Source organism: Maniola jurtina, chromosome 4 (genome assembly GCF_905333055.1).
Source record: "Maniola jurtina chromosome 4, ilManJurt1.1, whole genome shotgun sequence".
Classification (NCBI taxonomy): Eukaryota; Metazoa; Arthropoda; class Insecta; order Lepidoptera; family Nymphalidae; genus Maniola; species Maniola jurtina.
Genome location: NC_060032.1, coordinates 14,659,751 through 14,675,943, shown reverse-complemented (window position 1 = coordinate 14,675,943; position 16,193 = coordinate 14,659,751). Strand labels below are relative to the sequence as shown.

Here is a 16,193-nt window from a genome sequence, read left to right as displayed (position 1 = left end):
ATGGTCACAATTAAGACTATTTGCTGGTTTGTTCGCGTGAACGTCGTGAAGTCATTCATGATTTCATCGGAGTGTTTTAATTGCCTGCTACTGCATCATGTTGATTAGCATCGAATATTTATTTTTGCATGTAATTAATGGGTACCTACTTATTTATAAATAAAGTTCTTTGTTGATGGTGTAGCTCGCAGTTAACTATGTTGTCAAAAATTGCGCGAAAAAATGATTCCGATGATGATTTTAGATCCGAAATTTATTATGTCAACATAGGGACAGGCAATTTGTAGGGAAAACAATAATGATACAAGTCGTGTTGAGGTTTAGCAGGTAGTGGCTACCTCGCATTAATAATACGACCGCGTTTCCATGACAAAGAGGAAAGCTACTTAACGTCGTGGCCGTCTCAGAATGATCTCGTACATTGCACTCTTGGACGTCTATTTATATCGATATTCTGACACGTTGCTGTTGGCAATCGGTCCCGTTGTACGGAGCGACACTTTTTGCCATTCATACTTTTTAAACATTGCATTTATCAGAGACTTCAATGAGTCCGATTTGATAGGAATTAGTGATGCAACGAATACCCTAATTCGTATTGGTTTAATAACAGCCCATTGCTGTATATTCCTCTTCGCCGAATAATGATTAAGTACCTAGGTAAACATTAGTAAAAATTTTAGAGAAAAAAATATTTTGGAAATGTATTATTGTCTTGATTAAACCCACCACAGTGACCTCGGATAGATTTTTCAATAGTTGACAAAAGAGCTACAAACAGAAATAAAATCGAGCAATTCAAAAAGCATAGGGATCATTGGTGCGAAATAACCCTAAAAAATGTATGGGCCTTAAAAAGAGAGCAAACGAGCAGGCAATATTCAAATTTTTGTACTTTAACTCATAGGTACCTAATTAAGTACTTTGCTATTTACTAAATTACGGTCAAAAGAATTCGAAACTGAAATTGGCGTACGCCATGCTATCGAGTGAAATGTGGGCCGTGTACAGGAAATGATAACTAGCATTTAAACTACTTACACGCTTAGGTGGTTTTGTCTGTAACTGTTTGCTATAGCTACCTACCGTTTTATTCTGGTAGGAATACAAATTAACAAAACACTAGGTAGGTACACTTCATTTTGGAACCTAAATTATTTAAACCAAATTACTACCTAGTACCTACTATGTACCTACGTTTGAAGGACTAGATTAATTATTCATATGATTAAAAACAATATTTTCAAAAAAAAAAATTACTATGAAATTACAACTAAAGTTACTTATTAGTATATTTCACTAATGAGCTTTTTTCATGTTTGGACTCTAGATTCGTTTATTAAAATTTACATACAGCGCCATCTATTTGTAGCGACAATAAAACACTTAAGTTACGCTTGTTCCGCTACTCAACACTGGAGTGCGCTGCTCATTCACCCGCCAAATAAATAATAATAGAAATAATTATTTTTATAAAATCGCTTTATAATCTATGCATATTTTAATTTATTTATACACAAACAATTAAGTTTATAGTGTGTTTAATTTTAAATGTAATCAAAGCTGTGAATAAAATTGAATCTTAATGCAATACTTAGCTTACAGAGCTTTCTCTAAGCTTTCGCTGGTATTTTAATTTAAAAGTTAAGTCTACTAATAATGTGTAACTTATTGAAATAAACAAAAATAAAAATATTCGATGCAATGCATTATTTTAGTAAAAATTTACTACATAATTCCTACTACATAAATTGTACATAAAAATCTGTATCATGACGACTCAGATGAAAAATAGTTTACATACATACCTACTGTGATTTCTTTTATTGATGTTCTAGTTTCTACATTACCTATTTAACTAAATCGTACTTATTACAAAATCTAATGAAAATATTGAATCGTGAATCGTGATTCGTGATTGAATTAAAATATATTTCCGACGTTCGCAATATTATGTCTTAGTTTGAACGCATTGGAAGATATTTAGGTAGATATACCTAAGGAAGGTATCGCACACAGATGACGCTATCCATAGCCTGAGTAATTCCTATTGTTAATAAAACTGTAGGTAGGTTCTATTAGCAATGATACAAACATATTAATTACTACCTATGTATTCTAAGCCCATACTAATATTATAAATGCGAAAACGCGTCTGTCTGTCTACTAATTCTTCACAGTCCCCTTCCTTCCGAGAGGCAAAAGCAAAGGCTTTATTGCTTATAAATGATTCTTGAAAAAGTAGCTTCAGAACATCGTACGAACGAAGTTTTTCTTAGCAAAAATTTGAAAATATTTTCATTCTATTAGACTTTTACAAGTACTTATGAATCGTCAAGAGCATCTATCACTGGTTCGGAATGCCTTTCCTACCGAGAAGAACCAGCAAGAAACTCGGCGGTTGCTCTTTTCAAAGATTTGATATACAATATTATGCCATAGTATAAAAGTAATTGAAGTCCCGCGCATTGCTGGAGTGAGCTGCAGGTCAACTCCACGCTCTTTTATCATTTACATAATCTTCGATTGTAAAGCTTTGGCTCTGCCATTTTTAAGACTTTCCTACCTATTACCTACTTCCTACTTGTTTTGCTTGGATGAAAAAAAACTAGCTAAGTAATGGTAAAACCAAGTAGACGTAATAAGAGTAATAAGACGGATGTTAAACAACAAAGTGTAAAGCCCTTGCTTGAACACTCGAAGTTCAGAACAATACCAGAACCAGTTTAGTAGGTTCACGACCGATCGCCTCGTAATGCCAAGTCAAGCTGTATATCGTGATTTATTCAATGTACTCGTACTTTTAAATCGGAACCGTTGGATCTTATTCCTATACGTATAGAATCTACAATACCTTGTCAGCTTTTCACCTGAAGTGGTCCGAAAGAAGTCTTCAATCCTATAGAGACACGGTCTTTATAATAATACGGATAGAGACTAAAAATGCTTTGGCATTTTTCCAGTATGGTCATGCCTTCGGCTTGGAAGACTGCGTCGGCCTCCATTCCGGATAGGTAGATACCTACCTCTACATATACTATAACAGGATTACAAGTTGTAATCGGAAAAGATTATTTTAAAATCTAGGTAGGTACATTAATTTTCATAATGAATGATAGACATAGCCCAGTGCTGGGGTCTACTTTGTACATGAATTCATACCAAAACTTTAACCTTTTTTTAGTAATAAAAACTTTATAAGTAATCATCATTATAGAGGGACCTACTAAAACAGGCTATATAATTTCAGAAAGTGTAATATAGAAGAAAGCGAAAAAAGTTTTTTCTAATTTTAGCATAGTATAAAGTAGGAATCTAATATCTTTCTTCTTCTTCCAGCCCTTATCCCATGCTACGTGGGGTCGGCACAACATGTCTTCCTCTTCCACTCTCTTCTGTCATCCATCAACTTATCATCTACCCCTTTTATACGCATATCCTCTTTCACGCAATCCATCCACCTTTTCTTTGGTCGTCCTCTTCTCTTTTCTCCATCCACATGCATATTTAACATTCTTCTAGTGATATGACTCTCTTCCCTCCGCATTACATGCCCATACCATGCCAGCCTATTACTCCTCATTTTTTCTACCACTGGTGCTACTTTTAAACTTCCCCTTATATATTCATTCCTTATCATATCCATTCTTGTCACAGCACACATCCATCTCAACATTCGCATTTCGGTCGCATGTACTCGTCTTTCATCCTTCCCTTTTTAGGAATCTAATATCTATTCAGTATTTTATTGATTTTAAAGATAGAATACCTTCTTAGTATTTTTTACATGATTGTAGAGTTGATAGGTTACAGATTTTAATATTTCTATGAAAAGTGTTTTTCTTTCTAGTCAATGTAAAAAGAAAAACACCTCATTTTAATTTATCAAACAAATATAAGTAATACACATTTAATACATATTATTATTAGATATACTTAGTTATTGTAATGTGGATCCAAGTTACTGTAACTTTATAAAGCTCGTCAAAGCTTCGTTGCCGCGCCAAGAATCGGCATGGCATAAACTTGGTCACCGAACATAGCCGACTTCAGCCGAGTCGGATCGAAGCTTTCAAACATGGCAGCGGGAGCGCTCACCGCTTGTCAACAAAGTTACTCGAGTCTACTTCGGCTCGGTTGCCGCGCGTTCGCGTCCTGCATTTTCTTTACGATAATAATTTTTCATTTAGTAAAGTAATAATAGGTTTTTTTAGTAAGAGTTGATATTTACTTTGTGGTGAAAGTGAGTGAATTGTTGTGTTGTGAAATCAGTTTTGTGTTTTGGAGCTTTTATTGCAAAAGTGCTTTTTGTTGGAATATTTTCTGCCCATGGATGAATATTATATTTTGTAAAGTTATTTTTTGTTATATATATTTATTTTTATAAGAATTTCACTTTTGTATTTATTTTTAGAATGGTTTTAAACTAAAATATTATTAAGTACTTAATAGGTATATATGACAAATATTTTATTTTATAAGTAATATCTAATAGTACTTAGTGATTTATTTTTAAACAATTAATAGATCGTACGCGTACTGTATGTAATAAAACGTGTTTGAACTAAAGGTTACACAGAAAGATTACATAGGTACAACACAAGTATATAGGTACTAGGTAGCTAGTTAGGAACCGATCATAGATTAACTAACAGTAAACATACCTATTATATATACAATATAATATAATATAATAATTATACATATTAATAATAGGTAGTCTATAATATATCTACCTACTGAATTTATCTTAGGATAAACAAAAATGACCTTAACTAACGCCGGATTTACAATGTTTTCATTAGGAACTTTAATAAACTATGATAATATGTTATGTGAATAACTAGCTCATTAGAAAAGTTAGTTTTTTTTTGTTTTCTTAAAGTTCTTTACAATAAACGCAAAGCAAACAAAAATGTACGATCTCCACAATAAATAATAAATAGGTAGTTACCTATATCTATTATAGTTAAATCTACTTAATCAAAGATTTTGCAGCAATAGGTAGATTCTTTATATTCCCCTTTTTAAGACGTAGGTTGCGTACTAAGTATTTTTGCGATAAGAATAATTTATTAAGACTTGTAAAAGTTTACTTGAATAAAAAAAATTTGAATTTGAATTTGAATTACTTAATAGGTAGGCAAGTTAGTAAATAATTTTATTAGTAGGTACTTAATAAGATTTCGAACAAGACACGGTCGTAAGGTTTACACAAGAAAGACATAAGTTTGGTAACCCGAGTCCGAGGGACAAGTCGCACTTCCTTGCACGTGTTGAATCACTTGAAACTTGTTGCCTAAACTAGCACACAATTGTCAAAGGAACAATAGTTACCACTTCTGTAGACATGTCTCACAAAAGCTAGCAACATAATAGGTAGGTACCTAGGTACCGTTTTGCAATTTATTAAAAACTAGATGATGTCCGCAGCTTCACCCGCGTGGATTGGTCAGATCCCCTGCAGCATCGGGATTGAGGAGTTGGAATCCAAAATGAAACAATGTCGCAAAGTTCCCTTATAGATTAAAAAAAAAATTACGCAAATCGGTTCAGAAATCTCGGAGATATCAGTGTACATAGGTAGAAAAACACAACTCCATTTTTCAAAGTCGATTAAAAAAGTAGCCTATGTGACCCCTTGGTTGATCCTCTACTTGTCTGTGAAAGTCCCGTCAAAATAGGTTTAGCCATTCCGAAGATTAGCCCGTTCAAACTGACACGACACTTCAATTTTATTTATAAGTATATATAGTACTAGCTGATGCCCGCAGCTTCGCCCGCGTGGATTGGTCAGATCCCCTGCAGCATCAGGATTGAGAAGTTGGACTCCAAATTTTTTATGAAACAATGTCGCAAAGTTCCTCTATCGATTAAAAAAGAAATGATGCAAATCGGTTCAGAAATCTCGGAGATTTCGGTGTACATAGGTAGAAAAACACAACTCCCTTTTTGAAAGTCGGTTAAAAAAGTAGCCTATGTTACGCCCTGGTCAATCCTTTACTTGCCTGTGAAAGTCCCGTCAAAATCGGTTCAGCCGTTCCAAAGATTAGCCTTTTCAAACAGACAGACAGACAGACAGACAGACAGACAGACAGACAGACAAAAATTTTAAAAACGTGTGATTCAGTTATGGTATCGTTCAAATAACCATATGAGCTTAATATGAGGTAGTTATTTCGAAATTACAGACAGACACTCCAATTTTATTTATTAGTATAGATAGAAAACGGGCTGTATTCCGTCATATAAATATTACTATTTAGGAGCCTCGACGAATAAGCGTAAAGAAAACACGGAAAATTATTTTATTACTTATTTACTTTCGTCCTATAATAGGTGTCTCATCAATACTCATCTCATCAACTCATGTCCAAGCTTCACGCTTATTAGTGTAGATAGGGATAGTCTTAAATGATTATTATTTTTAATAAAGTTCCTAATAAAGACTGCGAGCCTTAAGTCTAGGCTCCTAGTTTAAAGCCAATAGCTATCTAGCTATATGTATTAAATCGATACCTGTATAAATTAAATTAGGTAGTTTAGGTACCTATGAAATGGCGGAACGTCAGAAGAATTCCTCGTCTACCCTTGCCAGGATGCTATGCCACTGGCGTTTCGGGAATGTGTGCGCGTCAGCCTCAACGATGCCAGCCTTGATTGTATAGGCTTTATAAGCTATCTAATCGTATACCTGCAAAAAGATATATCGTAGAAACTTAAAAATTTGTTAGTTGGAAGTATGATGGTGTCATTAAGTCTCTTTTTGTCTAGGCTTAGATTTAAAGCCATTGCTTCTTTTAGATTAACTAATTTGTGTCCATAGACTAAAGCAGAGGTAAGGCTGACCAGAATTTGTCTGGCTTTTCTCTTCCATAGTCCCAATCTATGTGTTTTTATGATTTCTTGTTTTTCTAAAGTTATTCTCTGACTTGGTATGCGATTTGGCGTCGTTGTAGCATATTGAGGATATTTCTTAGTAAATCAATAAATGTACTCAATAGACGGAATGACCTATACCAACACTAACGACCTAAGACTGAGCCTGTACGTATCTAACCTAAGACATACGTGAAAGAATGTGGCTGATATATTATGTACTTACGGAGACAAAAGCTTCAAAAATTTGAAATAGCTAAACATTTTGTTTGGGGTCTGCTGAAGCCTGAATAGTATGTATTTTCAAAGTAATATCTAACTATGTATGTTTATGGTAATAGCTCATTTTGTATTGCAGTATACGGAAGTTAGTAGTAAAAAATAAATAAAATAATAATATGCCTTAACTACACATACAAGAATTAGCTAGAACCTTGATTATTCTACTCAGTCATTGTAAATTACGGTTTAATCACCTTCAAAACAACTGAATTCACTTTTAACAGAATAAAATGATATTGCAAAGATTTTCATTCAAATACGAGTAGGTCGGGTTAGCTTTATGTAAAACGCCCGCGATTTCATCCGTATGGATTTAGAATTTTTAAAAATCCCGTGGGCACTCTTTGATTTTTCGAGATCCCGTCCCCAGTAGGTATCTCTTATATATTTATAAATCTAAAAGCTATCTCTATACCAAATTGATGATGCTACTTTGTCCACTTAGATTTAGTTTCTTTGATTTTCTGGGACAAAAAGTAGGTCATTTTAAGTCCGGTCCCGGGATCTCTTTACCAAAATTGATTTAACTGAGGGACTGTGAAAAGATACATAGCAGACAGACAGACAGCACGGACAGGTATTTTCGCATTCATAATATTAGTATGGCAGTATGGATAAATCCTCGTAAGTAGGATGTGGATTAAAACATAGCTCGTAATGTAGGTGTCGTATAAATAAATCCTGCTTTTCTATATGCACCCACGCCGCGCGTAGACTTTCTAAAGCATTGAAACGAGTGTTATTTAAAAAGTAAGTTCACATGAGTCACCCGAGTCCCATTGGTGTGGGTCACATTCCAGGCTCCCCGCGCTGGACCAAACCGGACCTAGCTGCGCGACTCGCGTTGTCCCTTTTTTCTTTGACAACTCTTCGCCGTTCATGTACAGTGATAACATAGAAATGTTTACTTACTAGGTGTAGGTATAAATGTATAAAATACTAGCCGATGCCCGCGACTTCGCCCGCGTGGATTTAGGTTTTCCAAAATCCCGTGGGAACTCTTTGATTTTCCGGGATAAAAAGTAGCCTATGTGCTATTCCAGGATATTAACTATCTCCATTCCAAATTTCAGCCAAATCCGTCCAGTAGTTTTTGCGTGAAGGAGTAACAAACATACACACACACAAACACACACACACACACACACACATACAAACTTTCAACTTTATAATATTAGTGTGATCTTTTCTGACGCCCACGCAGGCGCATGGATTTAGGTTTTAAACTTCCGTTCGACTTCCGAAATAAAAACTAGCCAATGTCACTCTCCAGTTCTTTAACTATGTCCAATGACTTATACTGGATGGGGTACGCGATTTTTTAATTCCAGCAATAGGATAAATTATGAAAACGCATTAGTTATTTAGGGGAATAATATTAATGAATTGACTATTTAGCATGTATTTGTACATACCTAGAAAAGCTGTGTTACCTATAAAAGTAAGATATATTATAAGGAAAACACGAAACACTTTTAACCCTTAGGCTTGGTCTAAAAAAATCACAGCTTGACGTAAAAACAGTCATGACTTTATTCCCCCTGTCGCAGATAAAAAAGTTATTTAATACTTAATACTTACTTACTAGAACTTACTTACTACCAGGAACGAAACAAAATATAAACTGGAAAGAACCAATTAGGGCCATTAAAACAATACTAATTAAACCTTTTTTCTTTTTCTAATGTACAGGAAATAATTTTGTTATGCATGCAACCATTAGTAATCTTGTATTCAATCGCATAACAAAATTTTGTAATCTCAGGGTAGCAAGGTTCGCCTCTCACATGACAGTTCCGGACGCGAAGGGTCGTTCGTTTTTTGTCCAACATCTGTCGGCCCGCAGGTGTCGCTTTACATACTAAAGCAGGTGATTTCGAGTCACCTTTCTATAGACTCTTAGTACGTGTTTCACTACTTTTACTATACATATAGCTTATAAATACTTTACACGTACATTTATGTGGGTTTAAAAGTAACATAAGTTTCAGATTTGAAACTTTATAAAGGCCGTCGACACTCAACCGCTAATTTGAAATCTTCATCGACCCAAGGTAATTTATGACAACCTATTTTGTATATACTCGATGATGCCCGCGGCTAGGCCCTCGTGGATTTAGGTTTTTGAAACAGACACACGGACAGACAGATAGACGGACACACTTTCACATTTATAATATTAGACTTAGTGTGGAAGTATGGATAACTAACTTAATAGAAACCAAATTAACAAAACTAGGTTTATTTCAATTGATTGTAAATTATAAATTAATTTAAAAAAATAATAATAAATTAATTAAAAAATCGAAATTTATCCATAGTCACTATTATACAGAACCAGAGGATTTCCGTCTGACTGAAAAACACAAACATCTCAAAGTTATCCTTGTTGTGTTAATTATTATTATTTATAATGGGTTATCATTCCAGACGTATTTTGGCGTGAAGTTTCCTGTTTATGTCTAACTATTACACTAAATCGTGCCAACACCTAATTAATACCCATGATGCATCCTAATTTTCTCAGAATTCACCTTATGACCGGGAAGTTAGTTATATTTGCTTTCTTTAGGTACATATGCCATTGTTTTATTTGACGAAGTGTCATTATTATTCTTTGTAATTAGAATACAAAGAATTATATCATTTCTTGTTAAAACGGAGTGTAACATAACTTCATTAACAGAAGTGCAAGGTATTTATGTGAGATTGAAGTCGGTATATTTATATCACCAGCTAAATCAATTTATTCATAAGAAATGCGCAATTGCTGTAAAAGAAGCAATAATTTTCTAAATTCAAAGGAAATGGTGACTGACTGACTGATCTATCAATGCACAGCGCAAACTACTGGCCGGAGCAGGTTGAAATGCATGCAGATAGCTATTATGGCATAGGCATAGGCATACGCTCGGAAAGGAGTTTTGAAAATTCAACCCCTAAGGGGGTAAAATTGAAAAGAGCAACAGCCGAGTTTCTTGCTGGTTCTTCTCGGTAGGAACGGCATTGCGAAACAGTGGTAGATTATTTTGACGATTCAAAAGCACTTGTAAAAGTTTAATTGAATAAAAATATTTTGAATTTTGTTTTTTTTTTTTGAAAATAGCGGTTTGAGATTTGTGTAGTCCACGCGGACATACTCGCGGGCATGAGATAGTTATCATATAAGTACTTATTTTCATGAATCCCAAACCTTTGTCCTTAGTTGCCTATAGCGCACAAAATCAAAAGCATTGGGAAACCTATGTGCAACGGTGCATATAACAAGTAAATTATTGCCTATTGTCTCTATTTTACGCTTCACTTCACAGGATTGCTTTGAGAGTAGAGCTGGGAAAGGGACAGGCACGTGACGGAAAACTAAATAGGCATAACATATTATAACATACATAGATATACCATAAGTACTTATTGATATTTTATTACAATATCGTAAAAGTTCCTACTAGCGGATAACCGGCGTGTAGGTAGAGGTACTACCTAAAGGAATGTGATTTTTGTTGGTCTAAAACCATCTTCGCATTATTGCCTTTCTAATGCATTCGGGTGGGTTTAGGGCACGGTATGGATGGTTTCGAAGTCTATAACAGACATAGGTAGAAACAATCTTTGTATTTTTAACCCCCGACCCAAAAAGAGGGGTGTTATAAGTTTGACGTGTGTATCTGTGTGTCTGTGTATCTGTGTATCTGTCTGTGGCATCGTAGCACCAAAACTAATGAACTAATTTTAGTTTAGTTTTTTTTTTGTTTGAAAGGTGGCTTGATCGAGAGTGTTCTTAGCTATAATCCAAGAAAATCAGTTCAGCCGATTTAAAGTTATCAGCTCTTATCTAGTTACTGTAACCTTCACTTGTCGGGGGTGTTATAAATTTTCAATTTACACTTGTATATTATGTACTTATTATATCATTATCATACGTATACAGAAGCAACTCGTACATCTGTATCGTAGGTAGGTACATAATAAATGTCATCATTTGCCTTATCGGCGGCTATTACGAAAGATTGATTACAAATTTATTACTGCAGCTGGGTTCCATATAAAAAAAAATACAAGCCTACACTAAAAAGTGATAAGCACTTAAATCTATAGTGATAAGGGGAAAAGATTTTTGTAAGCAAACGCTAATACCTGTATCTAACTATGTACTTAAATTAATTAACGTATATATTAAAAGGTACTTACATAATATTATGATATGATTTTTACAAACAAAGTATGGTTTCTATTCAGTTTGAACCCTAAAAGTATTATCAAGCGTTTGCGTCCACCGTTAAACTGGACAATAATATTGGACAGGAAACAAGTTTATCTGAATGTCAGTTATTTTGTCCTTTGCTTCCTCTCAACATTTGTATCGTATGATTGATTGGTATAACCGGGAGATCAAATACTTATCTATAATTATTGTAAAATATTGATTTCTAAATAATTTCTCGCACGCATTGTTAGCTATTCTTCGCAAATCAATTCGTAATACTATGACTCACTCGATCTCTCTTCATGTCCCTGCTAATCTAATGTTTACTTTCAAATCCTTGAAGCCTTCGTTCACGCCATAGATTAAAAATCATATTTCATAGACACCAATAAAAAAAGCTTCTTTATCGTACAGCTTAGTAACGTAAATAAAAATTTTAAGTAACTATGTAATTACTTAACTACCTACTATTCATAATAGACAAGTTTGTCAGTCACTAATATGTTATTCATGATATATCTCGTTGTTTACATGTCGTCTGCATTCCTTAGAAGTGTATGTAAAGCACGTTTTCACATCTGATTTTACGAAATCGATTAAGAAAACAACACTTACATGGATAGCCATTAAAACAGCTATTAAAACATATATAATATACATAATATTAACATTATTATATCACGTACCTTCCTGTCCTTGTTGGAGTGAATGTATGAGTAGTGAGTACCTACAGACTTTACTACCGGAGTTTTTTGTGTTGCTTAAATTTAAATACATTTTTTGTACATGCGAGATGTTATCGCAAACAAAATTTTAATTTTGATGAATGCTGAAACCAGTCTTGAATAAATACCTGACTACTTAATTAAATTTAAAAACATTTACTTACTTTTACTATTTTATTTAATTTTCTACGTCAATGTTGGAAGATACATTAGTTTGTCTTAAAACGGATATACTGTACAATATACGGTTTCCAAAAAAGCATAACAAAGATGTCTTTCAAACTTAGACCGGTGTTCCGTAAGGAAACAATGTGTAAATTCTATGCTTTTATCAGAAAAATTTTAATCGAGACATCGCATCGCGTTGTTAAGGAATGTGCGAATAAACAGACAAAAAATGAAAATTTACAAAAAGTATAATTCTCTATTACTTATTTTTATGAAAATCATTAAATTACCTTTACATACCCTCTTTTATTGGCGAGGTTCACATAATGCATAGCTCCTTTTACAAAGAAACCTCATGCCGATACGCTTCTGTAACATGGCTTCGTAGATTCATTGTGTTTGAAACATTACCTTCAACATTTCTTTGTACCCAGCCTCCGCATGTCGTTGGAACTTGGAAATCGTTATTGCACAACGGCCCGCGGTTACCTCTGGGGCCTGAACATTCCGTCGCTTTTGTTTGCATCATTCCGAATTCATTCTCGTTTACTTTATCTGACCTTAGAGCGCTCTACGAGTACAAGAATTTCCCTTTGATGCTGCGTCACACGAATTTCTTCAGCGCGATAGCGACATCGCCTTTTTTGAGTTAGATTATAGATTACTTCAAAAAAGCCGCTTTATCTGCGTTGGACGTAAAGTTTAGTTAAAAATAAATTCGCTCTTATTCTGTTGTTTTGTATACATAACCTAGCATCAGGCTATGGTTTTATACATACAGCTATCAAAATATCAGAATATAACAATATTAGTCTAATTATATTAAAGGATGCTACTGCATGCAGATAGCTATAGGTACACATAGCTATAGACATAGTCATCCGCTAAGAAAGGATTTTTGAAAATTCAACCCCTGGGGGTGTAAAATAATTGTTTGAAATGTACGTAGTCTACGTGGATGAAGTCGCGGGCATAAGCTAGTGCATAACATTTTAGTCTTAGTTTTTGTAACAAATTCTTATTTTGTCCTTAGAACCAATTTTCTCACAAAGCTACATAGCTTGCCTACCCTATGAGGGTAAAGCCAAATAATTTATGTTCTGCTTATATTTTGCTTACGGCAAGAATTTTGTCGAAATAAATAGCTAAGTACGTAATAAATAACACCCTAGCCACGTGATCTACGGTACCCTATATCTTCAGAGTAACTGACGACACGTATACCCGAATATTAATATAATGGGGCTGATTCACGTTGGGAAACCCATCGCTATCTTTGTAAGATGTTTTTCAAATTTTCATGAAGCGTATCGTAGCGATCATTTTTTGTCTACACCGAAGGGTTTTTGTGGCCGATTCGTAGATACTCACTCACGTATATTTCTACTGAAGAAGATCAAAAACGCTGTATGCTGATTCAAAATATTTCCGATGAATAAATTTTTAACCCCCGACCAAAAAAGAGGGGTGTTATTGCATATTCAATTGTGCGTAATATTTGTAAGTTACTATAATAGATAACTACATATAATACCAAAACAAGTTCCTTATCGATAATAATAATAATCGTATAGTAATTATAATAGAAACTGACAACTGTTATTTTATTTATCACTAGATGACGCCCGCGACTTCGTTCGCGTGGATTTAGGTTTTTTGAAATCCCATGGGAACTCCGGGATAAAAAGTAGCCTATGTGGTAATCCAGGATATTATCTATCTCTATTCCGAATTTCAGCCAAAACCGTCCACTAGTTTTTGCGTGAAGGAGTAACAAACATACACACACACACACACACACACACACACACACACACACACACACACACACACACACACACACACACACACACACACACACACACACACACACACACACACACACACACACACACACACACACACACACACACACACACACACACACACACACACACACACACACACACACACACACACACACACACACACACACACACACACACACACACACACACACACACACACACACACACACACACACACACACACACACACACACACACACACACACACACACACACACACACACACACACACACACACACACACACACACACACACACACACACACACACACACACACACACACACACACACACACACACACACACACACACACACACACACACACACACACACACACACACACACACACACACACACACACACACACACACACACACACACACACACACACACACACACACACACACACACACACACACACACACACACACACACACACACACACACACACACACACACACACACACACACACACACACACACACACACACACACACACACACACACACACACACACACACACACACACACACACACACACACACACACACACACACACACACACACACACACACACACACATACAAACTTTCGCCTTTATAATATTAGTGTGATGGTCAACAAAATCGATATGCTAGATCATGTTCAAATTGGGGTGCAAGCTATCCCTGTATCTTTCGTCAAAATCTTGAGACAGGCACGCCGTCGCATATAATTTTACTAGCTTATACCCGCCACTTCGTCCTTCCACAACATCCTAAACATCCTTTCTTAGCGGTTGTCTACGTCATAATAGCCAAATTTCAGCCCGATCCGTCAGGTAGTTTGAGCTGTGCGTTGATAGATCAGTCAGTCAGTTTTTACTAGAGAAAAGCTCCAAGCAACTTCCCATCATAAATTATTATTATCAACACTGCTTGCGCAATGTTTATGATAAGTAGTAAGCAATACAGGTCAGTCGTGGTGCTCTTTTACTTAACGGGACCGACGGCTGTTGCTTCGTTATTTATCGTTCTACTTGGAACACATTGATGTTTTGGTTTTTGTGAGATGTCTGAATAAGGTTTCACCTTAGAGCTAATGTACCTACCTACTGCGCGACCAAGAAGTATGGCAGGCCATTTACACATTTATATGATGAATATAGAAGAGAAATATTCACAATGAATGTATTTACATAGCCTACTTACATAGAGTTATTTAAATGAACTAAAGGTCTTTGCGCATTACACAGATTCGACGCCGACTCTACCTACCAGCTGCTCGATTGAGGGAAAACTGCATTTATCATTATTACAATTGCAAGTGTTGTGATTGGCTGAATTTATGGTACTCTTGTTGCAACATTACATTGTAGCCAATAGTGAGCGAGCATTAACCAATCAGAGATGATTGAGATTGAGACATTGTAGCTGTCATTCTACCGCAATCGAGCCGCACTCGACTCAAACGTAAAGCATAAAAATATAGTTTTATATCTTGTTCCATACAGTGCAATTAAAAAAGTATACGATTTTAGGGCCAGCCACAAACTAAGGCTCCGAGGAAATGGGCTGCGCAAAATATTCACCGTGTTTAAATTTACTAGTTCTTGAAATGTAACTTAAATTACTCGTAACTTAAATACATTTAAATTAACAGTACACTTAATGCATTATCTACAAGCGCAGTTTAATTAAAAGACGAAACCACTTTTAGCGAGAAAGCTCATGCCGAAGCTCACATAAATGATTGCCTTCATTCGCCCAACACGAAGACGACTTTGATCCTGCCCTTCATCTTGATTGATGCTTTCGCTAACAGTTCATTACCGTTAATTTCTTCTGTACGAACGCAATTCTCCTTTATTTGGACCATTAACGTTAAATGTGTTTTGGTGTTAATATAATTCAGAACTCTTCATAAGTATCTATAATCTATATCTTCACTACTTATATTATAAATGCGAAAGTGTTTGTTTGTTGGTTTATTGCTTTGTCCTTCAATTACGTCACAACGGAACAACAATCGACGTGATTTTTGCATGCGTATAGTCAAAAACCTGGAGAGTGACATAGGCCATTTTTTCCCGCTAAATTCAAAGAGTC

The 16,193-nt window shown here is 35.2% G+C and overlaps 1 protein-coding gene across 17 annotated transcripts in view; it reads left to right on the top strand.

Annotated features, from left to right (window-relative positions):
- The window catches only part of LOC123864117 (ras GTPase-activating protein raskol), a 214,596-nt gene that overhangs the window by 155,362 nt on the left and 43,041 nt on the right, over positions 1-16,193 (top strand). For 3 of the 17 annotated variants that reach the window (XM_045904344.1, XM_045904341.1, XM_045904343.1), the window contains exon 1: positions 3,939-4,349. The exons of the other annotated variants lie outside the window; for them this stretch is intronic. The gene's annotated coding sequence lies outside the window, so the exon portion shown is untranslated. Of the gene's footprint in view, positions 1-3,938; positions 4,350-16,193 lie in introns of those variants that run through there. 17 annotated transcript variants of the gene reach the window in all.